Source organism: Aotus nancymaae, unplaced genomic scaffold, assembly GCF_030222135.1.
Source record: "Aotus nancymaae isolate 86718 unplaced genomic scaffold, 86718_ANA_hifiasm-v0.15.2.pri h1tg000099l, whole genome shotgun sequence".
Lineage (NCBI taxonomy): Eukaryota > Metazoa > Chordata > Mammalia > Primates > Aotidae > Aotus > Aotus nancymaae.
The window spans coordinates 8,789,038-8,810,071 of NW_026988514.1; the positions used below are offsets into that span (position 1 = coordinate 8,789,038).

Below are 21,034 nucleotides of genomic sequence, written 5' to 3' on the forward strand. Positions count from 1 at the left end.
CGAGTAGCTGGGATTACAAGTACCCATCCCCACATCTGGCTAATTTTGTATTTTTAGTAGAGACAGGGTTTTACTATGTTGACCAGGCTAGTGGTAAAACCCTGACCTGAGGTGATCCACCCACTTTGGCCTCCCACAGTGCTGGGATTACAAGCGTGAGCCACGGTGCCCAGCTTTCCTCAGACATGTTCTTATGAGCATCCAAAATCCCTGCTGAAAACAAAGTGTGGTTGAAAGAAATGCCTCGCTCACCTGGGACATGGTTCTTCTCTGCTGTTCTCAGAAAACAGACACCTGTGAAGGCAGACATCGGGTGGGGAGAGAGGATGTGAGAGGCCACGCTTGCCCGGGGGCTCCCAAGCAGAAGTCTGGAGGGCCCCGGGAACAGGTGATGAAAGCAAACCGATGCAAAGCTGCCTCTCGCATGTTTTTTTCTTTTTGAGACAGAGTCTTGCTCTTGTCACCCAGGCTGGAGTCTAATGGAGCGATCTCGGCTCACCGCAACCTCTCAGGTTCAAGCGATTCTCTGGTCTCGAACTGCTGACCTCAGGTGATCCGCCCGCTTTAGCTTCCCAAAGCACCGGGATTACAGGCGTGAGCCACCGCGCCCGGCCCTCTCTCACTTCAGGATCTCTTTCCTTTTTCTACCTTCCCAACTAGGCGTCAAAGACGGTGGATGGTCTCTAAGGTTCAAAACCGAGCTATCCGGGTGGGTATGTACAGCAAAGCATCCAGCGGGCTCCCGCTGGGGTGACCTGTAAGACAAGAGGGTTCATCGCTACAGAAAGCTGCTGTCCCTGATGCCAAAGAAGCCGCCGCTGACGCCGTCCCCCAGGCGGAACCCCTGCTCCTGGTCCAGGCCCCACTCCCTCTCGTCCTGGTCCTCAGGCTCTGCCTCCGCCCCGCCACGGGAGTTCTCGTACAGAAACACCTACTCGTCCACGTGCGCGGGGGCCAGCCGGTTCCTCTTGGCGCTGACCACGTTGGCGGCGGAGCCAAAGAGACGCTCGGGCGCCATGCGCGTGGCCGCCACGCAACACTACTTCTGCAGCACCTTGGGGAGCAGGGGGAACAGGGCCAGGCGATCGGACCACCACTTGAGAGGGTCCTCGTTGAGGCCCAGCACCTTCTGCGACTTGAAGTTGCTGAGCTCCTCCAGCACCTGCGCGTGCCACTCCTCCTGGTCCTCCATTCGCCCGTCTGGCAGAAGATCTCCGCCAGCATGCTGTTGATGACGCTAGTGGGCGGCGGCGTGGACGCGCGCATGAGCTTCTTCAAGGGCGGCTCCTCGGAGGTCACGGCCGGGAGGATCTTGTCCTCCGCCGGGCGGTAGCCTCCCTTGCTGCCCCCGTCGCCGTCTTTGAGCTTGTCCAGCAGGCCCTTGGCCTCCTCCAGCAAGCGGTTCTCCACCTGCTGCCGCTCGAAGGCAGAGAGGAAGGGCAGCCGCTTGTAGCGCGGGTCCAGGAAGGTGGCCACGTTGAGGAACATGTCGATCTCGGGGGCCTCCTGGTAGGTCTTGGAGAGCTCCTTGGCGATGACCTCCTTGGCCATGCTGAGCTCCTTGGCGTCCGTCTCCTTGACGTTGAGCGTGGCGTTCAGGAGCATGTGCAGCAGCGGCTTGACCCTGCTGATGGTCGGGTACCGGGAGACCGACAGCATCTCCCCCACCTGCTTGAAGGACTGCAGCAGCTGCACCAGCGCATCGATGGTGGCCCACTCGCCCACCTCCAGCATGAGGTGGTGGCTGTTGCTGTCCTCCACCAGCACGCCCATGATGGTGAACTGCTGCTCCTTGAGGCGCTGCAGCATGGCCAGCGTGCTGCCCCACCAGGACACGCGGTTGCTGACCAGCATGCAGTGCGGAGCGTGCTGCTGCTTCTGCTTCTCGTACAGCATGTACATGGCCACGGCCGACTGCTGGAAGTACTCCACCAGCCTGCGGCAGCGGGCCAGCAGCGCGCCCAGCTTTGGGAGCCAGATGGCCTGCTGGATGGTGCCGTGGAAGGCCTGGCCCAGGCACGGCATGGGCACCGCGACGTCCTGCAGCAAGCAGGCCTTCACAATGTCCTTGCTGTAGTCGGTGGTGGCGCTGAACACCTTGGCACCGATGCCCCACTCGATGAAGACCTCGTAGAGCACACGCGTGATGGTCTCTGCCGTGTTCTCCTCAGGCACCTCGAACGTCTTGAGGCAGCGCGAGCCCACGGAGAGGCAGCTGGGGGAGGGGGCCGCGCCCAGGAAGTGGGCGCCCAGCGTCACGTAGGTGCGGTTCTGGTTCTCGCTCCTCCACATGTCCGTGGAGATGCCGCACCAGGTGGTCTCGGCCAGCTCCTTGAGCGCCGTCCACCCTACTTCTCAGGGATGGCCTTGCTGGAGATGTACTTGCGGCTGGGGAGCTCTTAGCAGGTGTCGGCCGTCTTGAGCAGCACCTTGAAGGTGGGCTCGTCCACGATGGAGGCCGGGTACAGCCCCTCACAGATGAGGCCAAGCACGGCAGCCGTCAGCTCCTGCTGCTTCTTGCTGTCGTGGCTGTGGGCGGCCTTGGTGGCCAGAGCGTCAGGCCCGGGCTGCTGGGACGCCTCGGGCTTGAGCTTGGAGAAGGCGGTGGCGAAGACCTCGCGCATCTGCTCCGTGTTGCTCTTGACGAACTTGAAGAATTCCTTGGGGTGATTCTTCTCCAGGTGGTAGGACAGGTTGGAGGTGTTCCCAGAGTAGGCGATCTGGGCCATGCAGACGCGGCAGTAGATCTTCTTCCACTGCAGAATGCATCCCTCCGCGTCGGTGTCGAAGCCGAAGTACTTCCACACCTTGCTCTTGGCGCGCGGGTGCGCCACCAGCTTCAGGTCTGCCTGCGAGCTCTCCAGACCTTTATTAGTCTCCATCACTTCTCCACCCGCCGCAGCCTGCCGCCCGGACTGCCACTCATTCGTGGGGACCTGCCTGGGGTGGCTGGGGATGGAGGTCCCCGGGTTGTCCCCTCCTCCCATCCTGGGCCTGAGGGGCGCGCAGTCACTGGTCCACCCCGGGTGGCGGGTGGAGCCGCGTGAGGTGTAGGGCGAGGGGCGGGCAGGCCCCAGCCATGCCCAGGAGGTGTCGGGGTACGGGGTGGGGTGGCGCGGGGGTTTCTCGGTGGGAGCCCGGCCCGGGGTGGGCGGGGAGGCCACGAGCGCGCGGAGGAAACAGCCGGGCCCGGCCGGGCGCGGGGAGTGCCTTCTAATTTCTTAAATGATAAATTGGTGCTCACTGTTTCATGTGTAAATATTTCATAAGAATATACATGTATCCTCATGCCTGTAATCCCAGCACTTTGGGAGGCCGAAGCAGGCGGATCATGAGGTCAGGAGATCAAGACCATCCTGGCCAACATGGTGAAACCCCATCTCTCCTAAAAATACAAAAAAATTAGCTGGGCATGGTGGCGCACGCCTGTAGTCCCAGCTACTTGGGAGGCTGAGGCAGTAGAATTGCTTGAACCCAGGAGGCGGAGATTGCAGTGAGCCGAGATCGCACCACTGCACTACAGCCTGGGTGACAGAGTGAGACTCCGTCTCAAAAAAAGAAAAAAAGAAGATCAGATCTAAATAACAATTTAAAAGCCTGAGCTATTGGCTGTAGACAAAAGAATGCACTCAAATGATGAGTGAATGTACTTTTTTTTGAGATGAAGTCTCGTTCTGTCACCCAGGGTGGAGTGCAGTGGCTCGATGGCAGCTGGCTGCAACCTCCACCCTCCTGTGGTCAAGCAAGCACATCCTGCTAATTTTTGTGTTTTTAGTAGAGATGGGTTTTTACCATGTTGGCCAGGCTGGTCTGGAATTTCTGGCCTCAAGTGATCTGCCTGCCTTGGCCTCCCAAAGTGTTGGGATTACAGGTGTGAGCCACCACACCTGGCCTAGCTTGTCATTTTTTTGTAAGTATCCCATAAGTGCTTAAAAGAATACATTCAGCTGGACATGGTGGCTCATGTCTGTAATTCCAGTACTTTGGGAGGTCAAGGCGAGGCCAAACCTCCACCTCCTGGGTTCAAGTGATCCTCCTGCCTCAGCTTCCCGTGTAGCTTGGATTACAGGCGTGTGCCACTATGCCAGCTAATTTTTGTATTTTTAGTAGAGATAGGGTTTCACCAGGTTGGGCAGGCTGGTCTCGAACTCCTGACCTCAAGTGATCCACTTGCCCAGAGTGCTGGGATTATCAGACATGAGCCACAATGCCTGGCCAAGATATTTTTTTTAACCTGCTCTGTTTCTTTTCTTTAAAAAAAAATAAATAAATAAGGATAATACTTTATTTCATAAAACAGAACTAACTGTTCCTCTTTTTTTTTTTTTGAGACAGAGTCTTACATTGTCATCCAGGCTAGAGTGCAGTGGTATGATGTCGGCTCACTGCAACCTCCGCCTCCCAGGTTCAAGCGATTGTCCTGCCTCAGCTTCCCAAGTCTGGGATTACAGGCACATGCCACCATGCCCAGCTAATTTTTGTATTTTTAGTAGAGATGTGGTTTTGCCATGTTGGTCACGCTGGTCTTGAACTCCCAACGTCAGGAGACCCACCCACCTCAGCCACCCAAAGCGCTGGGATTACAGGCATGAGCCCTCATGCCCAGCTGTGTTCCTCTCGTTTTTAAATTTCTGCAAATTTCTGCTCAGACTCTTTTACCTTTGGGGATTTGCTCTTTTTTTCTTTTTTAAATATTTTTTTTCTGGGAGACACAGATTGGACAAATGGGGGTGGGTGCTCCCTATTCTTTTTTTTGAGATGGAGTCTTGCTCTGTCACCTGGCTGGAGTGCAATGGGGAGATCTCAGCTCACTGCAACCTCCGTCTCCTGGGTTCAAGCAATTCTCCTGCCTCAGCCTCCAAGTAGCTGTCACTACAGATGCATGCCACCATGCCCAGCTAACTTTTGTATTTTTAGTAGAGACAGGGTTTCACCATGTTGGCTGGGATGGACTCGATCTTTTGACTTCATGATCCCCCTGCCTCTGCCTCCCAAAGTGCTGGGATTACGAAAGCTCCTCCCTGGTCCTGGAAGACCCTTTCACCCTTTCACATGCAAGATCTTATTTTTCCTTAAGTTTGACCTGAAGTCACCCCTTCCCCAGTTGAAACTGACCCTCCCTCCCCTGGGTGTTCATGCATCCTGATAGTTGGGGTAACTATCAGGGGGCCTACCCCTGGATCACCTGACCCTCCCTCCCCTGGGTGTTCATGCATCCTGATAGTTGGGGTAACTATCAGGGGGCCTACCCCTGGATCACCGCCACCTGTTAACGTGACCAACACCTCTGTAGGACTACAACCAAGGAGGAGCCCCAGCTCTGTGCTCCCCAAGATCGGACCCAGGCACTCAGTAGATGTTTTGAATGAGCCCAGATGCCTGAAATAACAACCACTCCACATCCTGCCTTCATTTCCCTCCTAGCTAAGTGCCCACCACTGGCTGCGATGGGGGTCTGCATGAGCCAGGTTGAAGACCCCCCCCCCGCAAGAGACAGGGACTTTCCCCAACAGCATCCCGTCTTGCCCCTAGAGACCCAGGCTCCGGAGTGCAGTGGAGTTGAGGGGCCTGGATGGGCAGAGAAGCTCCAGGGGAAGGGACAGAAACAAACTCACTCTTAGGGAAGAGCGGCAACCCCTGTGCAGAGAACAAGCCCCCGGCTCACCTGCGTCCAGGTGGTCCCAGCAGCAGGTGCCCTGCGCGAGCCCATGGGACGCTGGGGTCCAAGGAGGCAGAGCTACGGAGCAGAGAGGGGTAGTGAGATGAGGGACCAGCCGCTGCTTAGGACCCACTAATTGTCAAGTCCGCCAGCCCAACTCAGCAGCACCGGACACCCCGCGGAGACGTCAGGAGGAGCCACTCCCAGGACCCCAGTGCAGCGCCGGTTCTGCAGCAAGTGGGTGCCGGCCACGCTCACACTCGGCACAGCCCTGGAGCCAGGGCGCCGCCCCACCCACACGTGTCCGAGGTGCCAGTCGCCGTGGGAACAGCGCGGAGTCCGGAAATGCCCACATCGCAGTCCCACACCTCAAAAACTCTGTGTAAGGGACCCTCCCCCCACGCCACACACACGGACTACAACTCCCGGAAGCCTCCACGACGCCACGCTTCCGGTTAGGCCACCGTGAACTTTTGGCCACAGCTGCAGCCACATGGGAGGTGGCCATGGGCTGGCAGGGTGTGGTGCGGTGGCTCTGGTTGACACAGAGCTGGGGGTGAATGCGCCTTCTTACACCTCCCCCATGGCCAAAGGTGGCCCTCATGGGCCCCACGTGTCTGATGTGATCTGTCCCAAGCTCTGTGCCATCGTGCTACTTGGGACGCTGAGGCAGAATTCCTTGAACTACTAAGCCAAGATCTCGCCACTGAACTCCAACATGGGCCATAGAGTGACTCTGTCTGAAAAGAAAAAAAAAAGAGAGAGAAAGAGAGAGAGAATCTCAGAAACAGACATATCTTCAGATCAGGAATATTGAGATGATTATGTAAATGGAGAAATGCTGTGAGAACTGAATTTTCTCTGGTGACGATTGGGGTTAGTCAACCAATTTCCACCAGACAGAACATAACATACATCAATTATCTATAATTTTTCAAGTGGTATAAAATACCTTAAATATAACGAACAAGGTTGAACTCAAAAGCATGGTCTTCCAAATGTGCTTCATTTTCCGTTAAAATACAATTTTCTTTTTCTGCTTGTACCTCATCCTCTTCAGGAAGTAGAGTTCTGCATAATTCTTTTCTTCTTTCTTTTTTTGAGACGAAATTTCACTCTTGTTGCCCAGGCTGTAGTGTAATGGTGTGATCTCGGCTCACTGCAACCTCTGCCTCCCGGGTTCAAGCGATTCTCCTGTCTCAGCCTCCTGAGTAGCTGTGATTACAGGCACCTGCCACCATGCTGAGCTAATTTTTGTATTTTTAGTAGAGATGGAGTTTCACCATCTTGGCCATGCTGGTCTCGAATTCCTTAACTCAGGTGGTCCTCCCACCTCAGCCTCCCAAAGTGCTGGGATTACAGGTGTGAAGCACTGCACCTGGCCAGAAATACCCTTTCAAAAGGAGAGGAGAAAAGGTCAATTTCCCTTTTGGCAAATAAGACAAATTTAATTTTTTTTTCCCTTTTAGAAAATTCACACAGTGAGGGCCAGACACTGTGGCTCACATCTGTAGTTTCACCACCTTCAGAGGCTGAGGCGGGCAGATTGCTTGAGCCCAGGAGTTTGAGACCACCCTGGGTAACATGGGAAAACCTGGTCTCTGCTACAGATACAAAAATTAGCTGGGCATTGTGGTGTATGCTTATTGTACCAGTTATTCTGGAGGCTGAGGCACAAGAATCGATGGAACATGGGAGGCAGAGGTGCAGTGAACTGAGATGGTGCCACTGCCCTCCAGCCTGGGCAACAGAGAGAGACAAATAAGACAAAGTTAAACTTTGGGAAGAAGGAAGGAGGAGGGAGGGAGAAAGAAGAGGAAGGGAGAGGAAGGGAAAAACAAAGGAAGGAAATCCATGCAGTCCAAATAGCAATAACCAAGAAGCTGGTAAAAGTAAAATAAATATGTTTCTACATATAATATTGCAGGCCAGGCACAGTGGCTCATGCCTGTAATCCCAAAACTTTGGAAGGCAGAGGCGAGTGGATCCCCTGAGGTCAAGAGGTCGAGACCATCCAGGCCAACATGGTGAAATCCTGTCTCTACTAAAAACACACACAAAAAAATTAGCCAGATGCAGTGGCACATGCCTGTAATCCCAGCTACTCGGGAGGCTGAGGCAGCAGAATGGCTTGAACCTGGGAGGTGGAGGTTGCAGTGAGATGGCACCATTGCACTCCAACCTTAAAGATGGAGGCTGCAGTGAGCTATGATCTCACCACTGCACTCCAGCTTGGGGGACAGGGCAAGTCTCTGTCCCCCCAAAATAAAATAGAATATATTAATATTTTGCCAAAATCCTGCCTTCTACAGGCATCTAGTCTAATGGGACTGGGAGAAATCAGGGCAGATGTCCTAATCCCAATGTCACATTATAATAGGATGTCACTGGCATGCTATGGGCATGCAGAAGTGGGAAGATGTGGGAAGGCATCACAGAGACTGTGGAGTGAATTGATGTCAAGGAATGGTGATTCTCTTCAGAACCACACACGTGCAGGACCCCAGACAGAAAACACAGACGCAAAGTCGAGTGGTGGGCATTTGGAAGGAGCAGCGAAATCAAGTCAGGAAACACCAGGATGCCGAGCTGGTGTGGCTGCAGAGAGATTGTAGAGAGTGTGGAATTGGCACTGTGGACCTGGCCTCGATTTCAAAAGACATCAGCTAAGGAAGCTGTTCAGGTGGGCAGTGGGGGTTTGGACCTGTGCTGCTTTGGAGAGATGTTCAGGCGGCACTAGGAAGCCCCCTGGCTTGGGAAGAGGCTCCAGGAGACCCCAGCAGGGAGCATTTGGCAGTGGATTCGAGTGATGCAATGGATACCTGAATTATTATTTATTTGGAGACTCTGCCTCTAAATGAATAAACAAATAAAGCAGATGGCATAATGAGCACAATATATTTTACCGTAAAAATGCACTCTCAAAGAACATATGAATGACAGATCCATTACGCCATTCTTACAAGCCCAAAAGGATTTTTAAAGGAAAATGACAATGTAAAATACTATGAACAACCACACCTGAAAGGTATGTCCTCTTAAAGATAGGTAAAAATTAAACCCCATATAATCCAGTAGTACATTTTCCTTGGGGATAAGCATAGATTTGCATGGATACATTTGCAAGGAATGTCTGTTTGACTGGCAAGTTAGGTAACCTTTCTCTGATATCATTTTCTCTGTCCTTAGACACTCATATTCTAGGTCATGGTTAGGTGATGACTGCTGTTCACCTCTCCAGATTCAGCACCTGTCACTGCCACCACCACCTGGATGGTGTGGGAAACATCTGACCCTGCCCTGGTGCCTCCTGGAGCTAAAAGGACATTCCCTTTCCTCCCTGCCCGGATGCTCAGCACATTGCTGCAGGGATGCTGGGTGCTGTGGGGCCAGAGTGGAACCGAGTCCAGATCATTCTGCTCACTGCACTGCATCCAAGAAATCTAAAGAAAAGTGATTTCATTTTGGAGAGCCAGCAAACCAAGAACACGACAGGTGGATGTCCTACATAGCCATCTTAAAAGGCATGAATCTTAGGCAGGCAGATCACAAGATTAGGAGTTTGAGAGCAGCCTGGTCAACATGGGGAAACCATGGTCTCTACTAAAAATACAAAAATTAGCCAGGCATGGTAGCGCACACCTGTAATCCCAGCTATTTAGGAGGCTGAGGCAAGAGAATTGCTTGAACCGGGGATGGGGAGGTTGCAGTGAGCAGAGATCATGCCACTGTGCCACTGTACTCCAGCCTGGGTAAAAGAGCAAGACTTCATCTCAAAACAAACCAACAAAAAACAAACAAAAAAAAAAAACCAGGCATGAATATAGAGGCCAGGTGTGGAGGCCTGTAATCCCAGCATTTTGGGAGGCCAAACTGGGAGGATCATGTGAGCCCATTAGTCTGAGACCAGCCTGGGCAACATGGGGAAACCCTGCCTCTACCAAAAACAAAACAAAACTTAGCTGGGCATGGTGGCACACACCTGTGGTCCCAGCTACTTGGGAGGCTTAGGCAGGAGGATCACTTGACTCTGAGAGGGACAAGTTGCAGCGACCTTTGATCACACCACTGTACTCTAGCCTGAGTGACAGAGCCAGAAAAACATAAAAATAAACTTTAAAAAAAGGCATGAATCTCAAGCTTCCTTTGATATTGGGGAAAGGGAACAAGAAGAGAGCTGAGGTAAGGAGGCAACTGGTCACCACAGACATCTGGGTGTTGGCGGGAATCTGGGTTTTGGTGGGAGTCTGTGGAGGTTGCCAAACTTTTTTTCTTTTTTTTTTTGAGATGGAGTTTTGCTCTTTCTGCCAAAGGCTGGAGTGCAATGGTGGCACAATCTCAGCCCACTGCAACTCCTACTTCCCAGGTTCTAGTGATTCTCCTCCCTCAGCCTCCCGAGTAGCTGGGATTACAGGCTCCCACCACCACACCAAGCTAATTTGTGTACTTTTACTAGAGACACGGTTTCACCATGTTGCCAGGGTGGTCTCAAATTCCTGACCTCAGGTGATCCACCCACCTCGGCCTCCAAGTTCTGGGATTTCAGGCTGGTGCTGCCTGGTGGAAGGCTGCTCAACTTCTTTATCCTTGGTCAGGTCGCAAAGGTCCTCTACATCTTTAACACAACCTTGTTTTTTTGTTTGTTTTTGAGACAGAGTCTCACTCTGTCACCAGACTGGAGTGCAGTGGTGGCAGGATCTCAGGTCACTGCCACCTCCATCTCCCAGGTTCAAGTGATTCTCCTGCCACAGCCACCCAAGTAGCTGTGACTACAAGTGCACGCCACCATGCCCAGCTAATTTTTGTATTTTTAGTAGAGATAGGGTTTCATCATCTTGGCCTGGATGGTCTCATGATCCACCTGCCTCAGTCTCCCAGAGTGCTGGGATTACAGGCGTGAACTGGGACACGGAAAAGAGGGATGCGGAGACTGTGAAGATGCTTTTGGACAATGGCCTGAGGTTGGGAGAGTGGCAAGAGACACCATTGACCCCAGGACAACATTGACCCCAGGAGATCCAGACACTATTGACCCTGGACCTCCAGGACAAGAGACCAGTCTGGCAGTTACATGTGTTTTCCTTTAAACTGGTCACCAGATTGGAATGACTGATGACATCAGAGATTCCAACCTTCCTGATTGGACAGCACTCCGTGGGCGCTTGGAAACCCAGGTGCACAACAGCAGCTTCTCAGAGCTGTTCTCCACTCCTGACTTCTCCCCAGCCTTGAGAAGAGATAACGCACTTTTATTGGTCCTAATAGAGTGTGGAAGAAGGCTTTGGACAGAAGAGGCACCAGGTTCCATGGGAGGGAACAGAGTTTTGGAGACATCATGGCCAGGTGTCAATCACAGCCCAAGCTTGAGGAGAGGAGCCCCCAGACTAGCACCTCAGAGAACTCCCTCCTGGAGGTGATAGATGATGAAGTGCTGGGATCATCAGGTGAGGGGACTGGAGGAAGAAGAGATGGGAGGGGATGGACTAAGAAGAAGGAATGGGGCCGGGTGCAGTGGCTCACACCTGTAATCCCAGCACTTTGGGAGGCTTACGTGGGTGGATCATCTGAGGTCAGGAGTTTGAATCCAGCATGACCAACATGATGGAACCCTATCTCTACTAAAAATACAAACATGGTCCTGGTAATACTGGTGCACACCTGTAATCCCAGCTACTCATGAGGCTGAGGCAGGAGAAGCACTTGGGCCTCAAAGGTGGAGATTGCAGTGAGCCAAGATCCTGTGACTGCACTCCAGTCTGGGTGAGGGAGTGAGACCCTGTCTGGAAAAAAAAAAAGAAGGAAGAACCCAGTCATCAGAAAGGAACACTTGAGGAGGGTGTGGGGGAAGAAAGAAGGGACTCAGACCAGGTGCAGTGGCTCACACCTGTAATCTCAGCGCCTTGGGAGGCCAAAGCAGGTGGATCACACAAGGCTGAGTTTGAGACCAGCCTGGCCAACATGGTAAAATTCTGTCTCTACAAAAAATACAAAACTGAACTGGGAATTGTGGTGGGCGAATCACTGGAACCCGGGAGATGGAGTTTGCAGCAAGCTGAGATGGCAACACCTCACTCCAGCCTAGGTGACAGAGAAAGACTTTGTCTCAAAAAAACAAAAAAGGAGTCAGAGATCCAGGTACTACGGAAGGAAATGAAGCATTCTGAGGACAGAAAGATGGAAGAATGGGGAGGAGAAGGAGAGGCACATGGGGTTCATCAAGGGAGAAAGATGGAAAAATGGCTTACAGAAGCCAACAGTCTTCGGGGCTGGGGAGGATGGAGAGTGGATTGGGGTTTTGGGTCGGGGTCTAAGGTGATCAATTGCAGAAGCATTACATGGTGGCCTGCTTTCTTTACTCATCTCCTTGGGTAGATTCCAGCCTGCCTAATTTCCTTTGTTGGCAAAAGAAGAGGGACTGGTTGGACAAATCTGAGGAGGAGATGGAGGAGGAGACCGAGAAGGAGCACGCTCCTGAGCCTGAGGAGACCTGGGTTCTGGACACCCTGTGTGGCCTCAAGATGAAGCTAAAGAGACGGTGAGTGTCACCTGTGCTCCCTGAGCACTATGAGGCCTTCAACACACTGCTTCGTAGGAGGACACCCCAGAAAGCACCTCCAATCCTGTTCTTTTAAAAAACAGTTAACTTCCCATAACCATGCTTTCCCAATGGGAAATGCACCCCAGTGGGTGAGCTCTCCATGTGTGAGGACTCAGAGGATCCAAAGCATCCCTGCTGAGGGACACTTGGGAGGCCACAGATGATTCGACTAGAATTGATAAAGGTCAGTGATAGGGATAAGAAAGCTTGCTTTCAGGCCAGGCATGGTGGCTCATGCCTGAGATCCCAGCACATTGGGAGGCTGAGGCAAGAACATAACTTGAACTCAGGACTTTGAGGCTGCAGTGAGCTATGACTGCACCACTGCACTCCAGCCTGTGTGACAGAGTAAAACCCTGTCTCAGAAGAAAAACCAAGGCCAGGTGCAGAAGCTCACACCTGTAATCCCAGCACTTTGGGAGGCCAAGGTGGGTAGATTATCTGAGGTCAGGAGTTCAAGACCAGCCTGACTACCATGGTGAAACCCCATCTCTACTGAAAATACAAAATTAGATGGGCATGGTGGTGCATGCCTGTGATCCCAGCTACTCAGGAGGCTGAGACAAGAGAATGGCTTGAACCCAGGAGGCAGAGCATGCAAGTGAGCCGAGATCATGCCACTGCATTCTATCCTGAGTGGCAGAGTGAGAGTCTGTCTCCAAAAAATAAATAACAATAAAATAAAGAAAAACAAAATCAAGACAACAAAAAATGCGGTTTAGCAGTCCTGTCTGAAACTTAATGTCCCTTGCTGACTTTTCTCATTTATTTATTCATTCATTCATTTGAGAAGGAGCCTGCCCTATTGCCCGGGCTGGAGTGCAATGCCGCAATCTCAGCTCAATGCAACCTCTGCCTCCCAGGTGGAAGTGATTCTCCTGCCTCAGCCTCTCGGATGGCTGGGATTATAGGTCAGCACCACCACACCTGGCTAATTTTTTGTATTTTTAGTAGAGATGAGGTTTCACCATGTTAGCCAGGATGGCCTCCAACTCCTGACCTTATGATCTGCCCGCCTCGGCTTCCCAAAGTGCTGGGATGACAGGTGTGAGCCACTGTGCCTCACTTCTATGTTTTTCTTCAAACTGTTGGCCAGGTTGGAATGACCAAAGACATCTGCAATTCCAACCTTCCCGATTGGAAGCACTGAACTCCGTGGGTGCTTGGGAGCTCAGGTGGACAACAGCATCTTCTCAGAGCTGTTCTCCATGCCTGACTTCTCCCCAGCCTTGAGACTAGAGAATGCACTCCTCTGGGTCCTAGTACAGTCTGGATGAAGGCTTTGGACAGAACAGGGACCAGGTTTCATGGGAGGGAACAGAGTTTGGGAGAGATCATGGCCAGCTGTCAACCTCAGCCCCAGGTTGAGGAGAGGAGCCTCCCAGCCTAGCACCTCACGGTACTCCTCCCGGAGGTGGTGGACAATGAAGTGCCGGGACCATCAGGCAAGGGGACTGGAGGAAGGAGAGATGGGAGAGGATTGACCAAGAAGAGAGGGGGCCAGGCACGGTGGCTTATGCCTGGAATTCCAGCATTTCGGGAGGTCATGGCAGTTGGATCACCTGAGGTCAAGAGTTTGAGATGAGCCTGCCAAAATGGTGAAACCCTGTCTCTACTAAAATAACAACAATTACCCAGGCAGTGGTGGTGCATGCCTGTAATCCTAGCTGCTTGGAAAGCTGAGGCAGGAGAATTCTTGAGCCTGGGAAGCAGAGGTTATGGGGAGCTCAGATAGAGTCACTGCACTCCAGTCTTGTTGAGAGAGTGAGACCCTGTCTCAAAAAAAAAAAAAAAAAAAAAAAAAAAAAAAAGGAAGAAAGAGAGAAAGAAAGAAAGACCCAGAAGTCAGGAAGGAACATCTGAGGGAGTGTGTGGGGGAAGAAAGGAGGGACTAGGGCTGGGTGCAGTGGCTCACATCTGTAACCTGAGGACTTTGGGAGGCCAAGGCAGGAGGATCACTTGAGGCCAGGAGTATGAGACCAGCCTGGCCAACATGGTAAAACCCCGTCTCTACTAAAAGTACAAAAATGAGCCGAGTGTTATGGTGGGCACCTGTAATCCCAGCTACTTGGGAGGCTGAGGCAGGAGAATCACTGGAACCCAGGAGATGGATGTTGCAGCGAGCCGAGATTGCACTACAACAATCGGCAATCCAGCCTGGGTGGCAAAGTAAGACAGTCTCAAAAAAAAAAAAAAAAAAAGGTGGGGCTCAGAGAGCCAGGGACCAGAGAAGGAAATGAGGAAGTGTTCTTAGGACAGACAGATGGACGAATGGGGAGGAGGAGAAGAGGCACATGGGGTTCAGCAAGGGAAAAGCCAACCATCTGCAGGGCTGGGGAGGATGGAGAGTGCTTTGGGGTTTTGGGTTGGGATCTGAGGTGATCAATTGCAGAAGCATTACACGGTGGCCTGCTTTCTTTACTCATCTCCTCGGGAAGGTCCCAGTTCACCTTGGTTCCTTTGCTGTAAAAGGAAGAGGGAGTGGTCAGACAAATCTGAGGAGGAGCCCAAGGAGGAGCCAGAGGAGTGCACCCCTGAGCCTGAGGAGACCTGGGTGCTGGAGACGCTTCAGGGGCTCAAGATGAAACTGAAGAGACTGTCACCCGTGCTCCCTGAGCACCATGAGGCTTTCAACAGGCTGCTTGGTAGGACACCCCAGAGAGCACCTCCAATCCTGTTCTTTTAAAAAAGAGGAAACTTCCCATAACCATACTTTTCCCATGGGAAATACATGCTTCCCCAGTGGGTGAGCGCTCCATGCGGGAGGACTCAGAGGTGATCAGTCATGAGGGACTTAGGAGGCCATAGACGATTCAGCTAGACTTGATCAAGGTCTGCGATTGGGATAAGAAAGCTTGGTTTCAGGCCAGGTGCATGGCTCATGCCTGAGATCCCAGGAGGTTGAAAGGCTGAGGCAAGATGACCGCTTGAACTCAGGGCTTTGAGGCTGCAGTGAGCTATGACTGCAACACTGCACTCCAGCCTGGGTGACAGAGCAGAACCCTGTCAAAGAAGGAAAACCAAGTCCAGGTGCAGTAGTTCATGTCTGTCATGCCAGCATTTTGGGAGGCCGAGGCAGGTGGATCTATTGAGGTCAGGAGTTTGAGGAGGTCAGGCGTTCAGCCTGACCAACATAGCGAAACCCCGTGTCTCTTAAAAATACAAAACTCAGCCTGGTGTGGTGGCACATGCCTGTAATCCCAGCTATCCAGGAGGCTGAGACAGGAGAATCACTTGAACCCCAGAGGGGGAGGGTGCAGTGAGCCAATATCACACCACTGAACTCCATCCTTAGCAACAGAGTGAGACGCCATATGAAATAAAGAAATAAAAAAATAAAGAAAAACAAAATCAAAAAACAAAGAAAGCATTTCCAGTTGTGTCCTCAGAAATGTAATGTCTCTTGCTGATTTTTCTGAACCTAAGTATCTCCATGCCTAGAGGGGGATACCAAGGCCATGGTCACACCCTGATGTGACTGTCTCATGAGGAAAGGATGGGAATCACTTTATGACTCTGCAGTGGTCCCTGCGTGTCTGTGGGAAGGACATCCTGGCTTCTTCTCAGCTCTCCATCCAGTAGATTCTTACACCCAGGCCCTCCTTCAGCCTCTTCTCAGGGCAGTGTCAGAGCAGGAGCCTCTCTCCCTTGCCCAGTGAAAGTCATTCTCTCCTCTCCCGTCCACCTCACCCACGGCCACCATCCTGAGACTTTCCCCAGGGAGGCGCAGTTCTCCTGGATGCCCTGTTTCTCCCATGGAAACTCCGTTCCGATTCTCATGCTAACATCTGCTCTCTAATCACAGAGGATCCTGTCGTGAAAAGATTCCTGGCCTGGGACAAAGATCTGAGGGCATCCGATAAGGTAAGGTCATTCTCCACAAAACTGTGTTCCTGTTCCAACACACAGCCTGGGGGAGGGCACAGCTTCCACACCCACAGTTCCCCTCCGCTCTCCTCCACCAGCTCCCACCTGACGCTCCACAGTCTTATTTTATTCTGAGACAGAGTTTTGCTCTGTTGTCCAGGCTGGAGGGCAGTGTCCCAATCTCGGCTCCATGCAGCCTCCCCCACCAGGGTTCAAGTGATTCTCCTGCCTCAGCCTCCCAAGTAGCTGGGACTGCAGGCATGAACCACCATGCTTGGCTAATTTTTGTGTTTTTTGTAGAGGCAGGGTTTTGCCACGTTGGCCACGCTGGTCTTGAACACCTGACCGCAGATAATCCACCTGCCTTGACCTCCCAAAGTGCTGTTACTACAGTCATGAGCCACTATGCCCAGCCAGCTCCCATAGTCTTGAGCCTTGGCACCAACCCAGGTGTCTTTTCTGTGTTTTGTGGTTTTTTTTGAGACAGAGTCTAACTCTGCTCCCTAGGATAAAGTACAGTGGCCTCTAATTCCTGGGTTCAAGCAATTCTCCTGCCTCAGCCTCCTGAGTAGCTAGAACTACAGGCACATGCCACCATGCTTGACTAATTTTTGTAATTTTTGGAGAAAGAGGGTCTCGCTATGTTGCCCAGGTTGTTCTCGAATTTGGGCTCATTTGATCCTCCGGTCTCCGCCTTTCACAGTACTGGGGTCACAGGCTTGAGCCTCCACTCCCAGCTATTCTTGATCTTTTTATGGTTTGTCAGCATCTCCCTTGGGACTCTGCTGGTTTCTTGCAGAGTGAGTGAATGGCCCCTGCCTCTCCTAGAGGTCCTTAGGGATCTGAGCCCTGGGCCACAGTCTGGCCGCAGCCCTGAAGCTCCCGGCCCCTCTACTCACCACTCTTTGGGACAGTTCTCTGTCTAGCACACACAAGACCCTCCTGACACCAGCCAACCTAGACACACTCCCTGCAAAGGTCCCATCGGAGCTCAGCATCCTGGGAGCATCACCGACATCCCTTCCTCCAGCTTTTCAGATTTGCATCCGACCTTCTAATACCTCTCCACCTCACTATTTCCCAATGAGCACAGTCACTCCAACGCTGAAGTCCCTTCTCTGATGGGCAACCCCTCCCCTGCCCCCATTCCCCCATCTGCATGATCTTCCTCTTCCAAGATGTGACCTCTCCCTCTCTGTGTTCCTTTCTCTCCATCAGTACCTGCTGGCCATGGTCATAGTGTATTTTGGCTGTGCCGGCCTCTTCTCCTGGCAGCACCAACGCATTCATTTCTTCCTGGCTCTGTCAGTGCTTTGCTTCCTTCTATTCGTCAATATCCAACACCCTGGGACAGCAGGGCAAGATGGATTCCAACATCTCTTTTATTCTTTAATTTATTTGTCCTCTTTACTCTGTGTATAAACAAGATAGGATTGTACAATGGCGTTCTTAGATGTTCCTTCTAAAAACAAACTTAGGCCAGGTGCAGTAGCTCACACCTGTGATTCCAGCACTTTGGGACGCCAAGGCAGGCAGATCACCTGAAGTCAGGAGTTCGAGACCAGCCTGGCCAACATGGTGAAACCTCTCTTATACTAAAAATACAGAAATTCGCCAAGTGTGGTGGCATGTGCCTGTAATCTCAGCTACTCAGGAGGCTGAGGCAGGAGAATCGCTTGAACCTGGGAGTCAAAGGTTGCAATGAGCCAAGATAATGCCATTGCACTCCAGCCTGGGTGACAGAGCAAGACTATGTCTCAAAAAAAAAAAAAAAATTAGCCAGACCTGGTAGTGTGAACCTGTAATCCCAGCTACTTAGGAGACTGAGGCAAGAGAACCACTTGAACCAAGGAGGCAGAGGTTGCAGTATGCTACGATTAATTAAGCCACTGAACTCCACCCTCAGTGAAAAAGCAAGATGTTTTCTCAAAACAAAACCAAACTCAAATGCCAGTTTAAAAATAAAAGAATAAAACCAAAGGAACCATCCACCCCTCCTAAGGGGAGAGAAAAAGGAGCAGACATGATGCTTCCCCCAGCAACAGCCACTTCTGGTTCTTCTGTCTCTCTCCTTCCCACATCAACTCCAAATGCAATGGTTCATCGTCCTCCTCCGGGTTCCCATGACAGAGGCCACAGTTCAGACCCCCCCACTTCACTCCAATCCACTTCCAAATGCTCCCTGCTGGGGCCTCCTGGAGCCTCTCCCCAAGCCAGGGGGCTTCCTAGTGCAGTCTGAACATCTCTCCAAAGCACAGGTCTGACCCCTCACTGCCCACTTGAACAGCTTCCTTAGCTGATGTCTTTTGAAATCGAGGCCAGGTCCACAGTGCCAATTCCACCATTTCTACAATCACTCTGCAGCCAAACTGGCTTGCCATCCTGGTGTTTCCTGGCTTGGTTCCACCGCTTCTTCCAAATGCCTACCACTCGACTTTGCATCTGTGTTTTCTGTCTGGGGTCCTGCACACGTGTGGTTCTGAAGGAAATCACCCATTCCTTGATGCCAGTTCACCCCACAGCCTCTGTGATGCCTTCCCTCATCTTCCCACCTCTGCACGGCCATAGCACACCAGTGACATCCTATTACGATGTGACATTGGGATGAGGTTATTTACCCTGATTTCTCCCAGTCCCATTAGACTAGATGCCTACAGAAGGCAGGATCTTGGAAAAATATCAATGTATTCTATTTCTTTTATTTTTTTGTGACAAAGACTTGCTCTGTCCCCCAAGCAGGAGTGCAGTGGTGAGATCATAGCTCACTACAGCCTCCATCTCTTGGGCTCAAGTCATCCTCCCACCTCAGCCTCCTGATTAGCTTAGACTATAGGGCTGTGCCATCACACCTGGACAATTACTTACATATTTATTCAATTTTATTTATATTTTTAATTTTTTTTTGAGATGGAGCCTTGCTCTGTCAACCAGGCTGAAGAGCAATGGCACCAACTCGGCTTACTGCAACCTCTGCCTCCCGGGTTCAAGTGATTCTCCTGTCTCAGCTTTCTGAGTAGCTGGGACTACAAGCCCATGACACCAGGTCTGGCTAATGTTTTGTATTTTTAGTAGATATGGTGTTTCGCTGTGTCAACCAGGATGGTCTCAATCACCTGAACTGGTGATCCACCTGCCTCGGCCTCCCAAATCGCTAGGATTACAGGCGTGAGCCCATCCTATTTATTTATTTATTTTGAGACAGAGTCTCGCTCTGTCTCCCAGGATAGAATGCAGCGGACCTATCTCGGCTCACTACAACCTCAGCCTCCTGGGTTCATGTAATTCTTGTGCCTCAGCCTCTGGAGTAGCTAGGACTAAGGTGTGTGCCACTACACCAGGGGATTTTCATATTTTTAGTAGAGATGGGGTTTCGCCATGTTGAACAGGTTGGTCTCAAACTCCTGGCCTCAAGTCATCCACCCACTTCAGCCTCCCAGAGTGCTAGGATTCCAGGCCTAAGCCTCCACTCTCAGCCACCAGTTGGCTTTTTGTCTCCATCCTGAAGGTGTGAGGGGCACCCTTCAGCAGGCATCTGTCCAGCAGGGCCCTCCTGAAAAAGGCATGGTTCTCTGCAGGGTGGGTGCCAGTCCTGAGCTTAGGAGGGTCCCCCACCCTCCTCTCTGGGAAGCTGACCTCAGCCAGAGGTCTCTCCTGGTGCTGCCCCTGAGCAGCAGCATGATTTCTGCCCCCAGCTACCTGGCCAATGACATGGAGCAGAACGACAAGGGCCCCAAACAAGCCATCTTCTACTTCTTGTATGGGAAGAAGCACTTCCTGCGACCCTTATTCCAGAAGCTTCAGTTCCACTTCTTCTGTTCCATGCGCTGCAGGGCTTGGGTTTCCCTGGAGGAGCTGGAGGAGGTGGGTGGGGTGTGGGGAGGTGGGGAGGAATCAGGTGATTGGAGGCTGGATGAGGGGATGGAGGGGTATCCTGGGGAGTCCCTGTCTTCTCAAGGGGTGTTTGTTTTTGCAGATCCAGGCTTATGACCCAGAGTACTGGGTGTGGGCACGAAATCATGCCCTCCTTTCCTAGAGCTCCAGGGACCGTGGAGGCCTGAGGTCATCGGCCTGAGGGAAAGTATGCCTGTGTCCTCAGGAGTCAAGGCAGAATATTGTGTCTATTTAGGAAATCCAAGGAACCCAATTGCTTGATCCGGCTTCAAGCCTGGGCAACTTGGCAAGATCCACTCTCCACAAAAATTCACAAATTAGCTGGGCGATGTAGGAGGCACCTCTATTCCCAACTACTCAGGAGGCTGAGGAGAGAGGATCACTGGAGCATGGGACACTGGGGCTGTAGGGAGTCCCGATGCTGCCACTGTACTCCAGCCTGGTCAACACAGTGAGACCCTGTCTCAAAACTCATCAAAAATACTGAGGTTGGGGTGGTTCATTAGGATTGACACCCTTGGATTACCTATTTGGGTTGAGGATTCAGTGAAGATTTGGTTTACATCTTGTGTATCTAACCATGTTGAGGACTCAGCATGAGACGTAAACATTAGGAAGTAGGATTATGGATTAGACTCTGGGACACATGGTTTGTGATGTTGTCACATTAGAAACACATCTAGCATGGTTACCAGTTTAGATCTTAAGTGACATGAAAGGCCCCATATGTGATGAAGTGTAAAGCCACATTGTCTGAGGGTGCTCTACTCCCTGGGCAGACCTACACAAAGTCCTGGCTAGGAAGCAGATCACTGGGGATGGCCTTGGGTATATTAAGTGAGTTTTGGAGTCAGGGTCACCAAAGTGTGCCTAATGAAGGGCAGGAGATGAAACTGGATTGATCAATTGCTCTGAACTCTAGTTACAATAGATGTGGGATGTGAATTACCTTCCTAAAGAACTGCCTCCTTGAAGCCTGACATCCTCTCTCTCACTTCCGGAACACCGGGCCCAGGGGA

At 51.8% G+C, this 21,034-nt stretch overlaps 2 pseudogenes; one reads left to right on the plus strand and one right to left on the minus strand.

Moving 5' to 3' along the window:
* Nucleotides 1-778: 778 nt before the first annotated feature.
* On the minus strand, nucleotides 779-2,882 carry LOC105709178 (E3 SUMO-protein ligase ZBED1-like; annotated as a pseudogene).
* Nucleotides 2,883-10,994: 8,112 nt separating this feature from the next.
* Nucleotides 10,995-20,157, plus strand: LOC105709183 (putative speedy protein-like protein 3; annotated as a pseudogene).
* The last annotated feature ends 877 nt before the right edge of the window (nucleotides 20,158-21,034 follow it).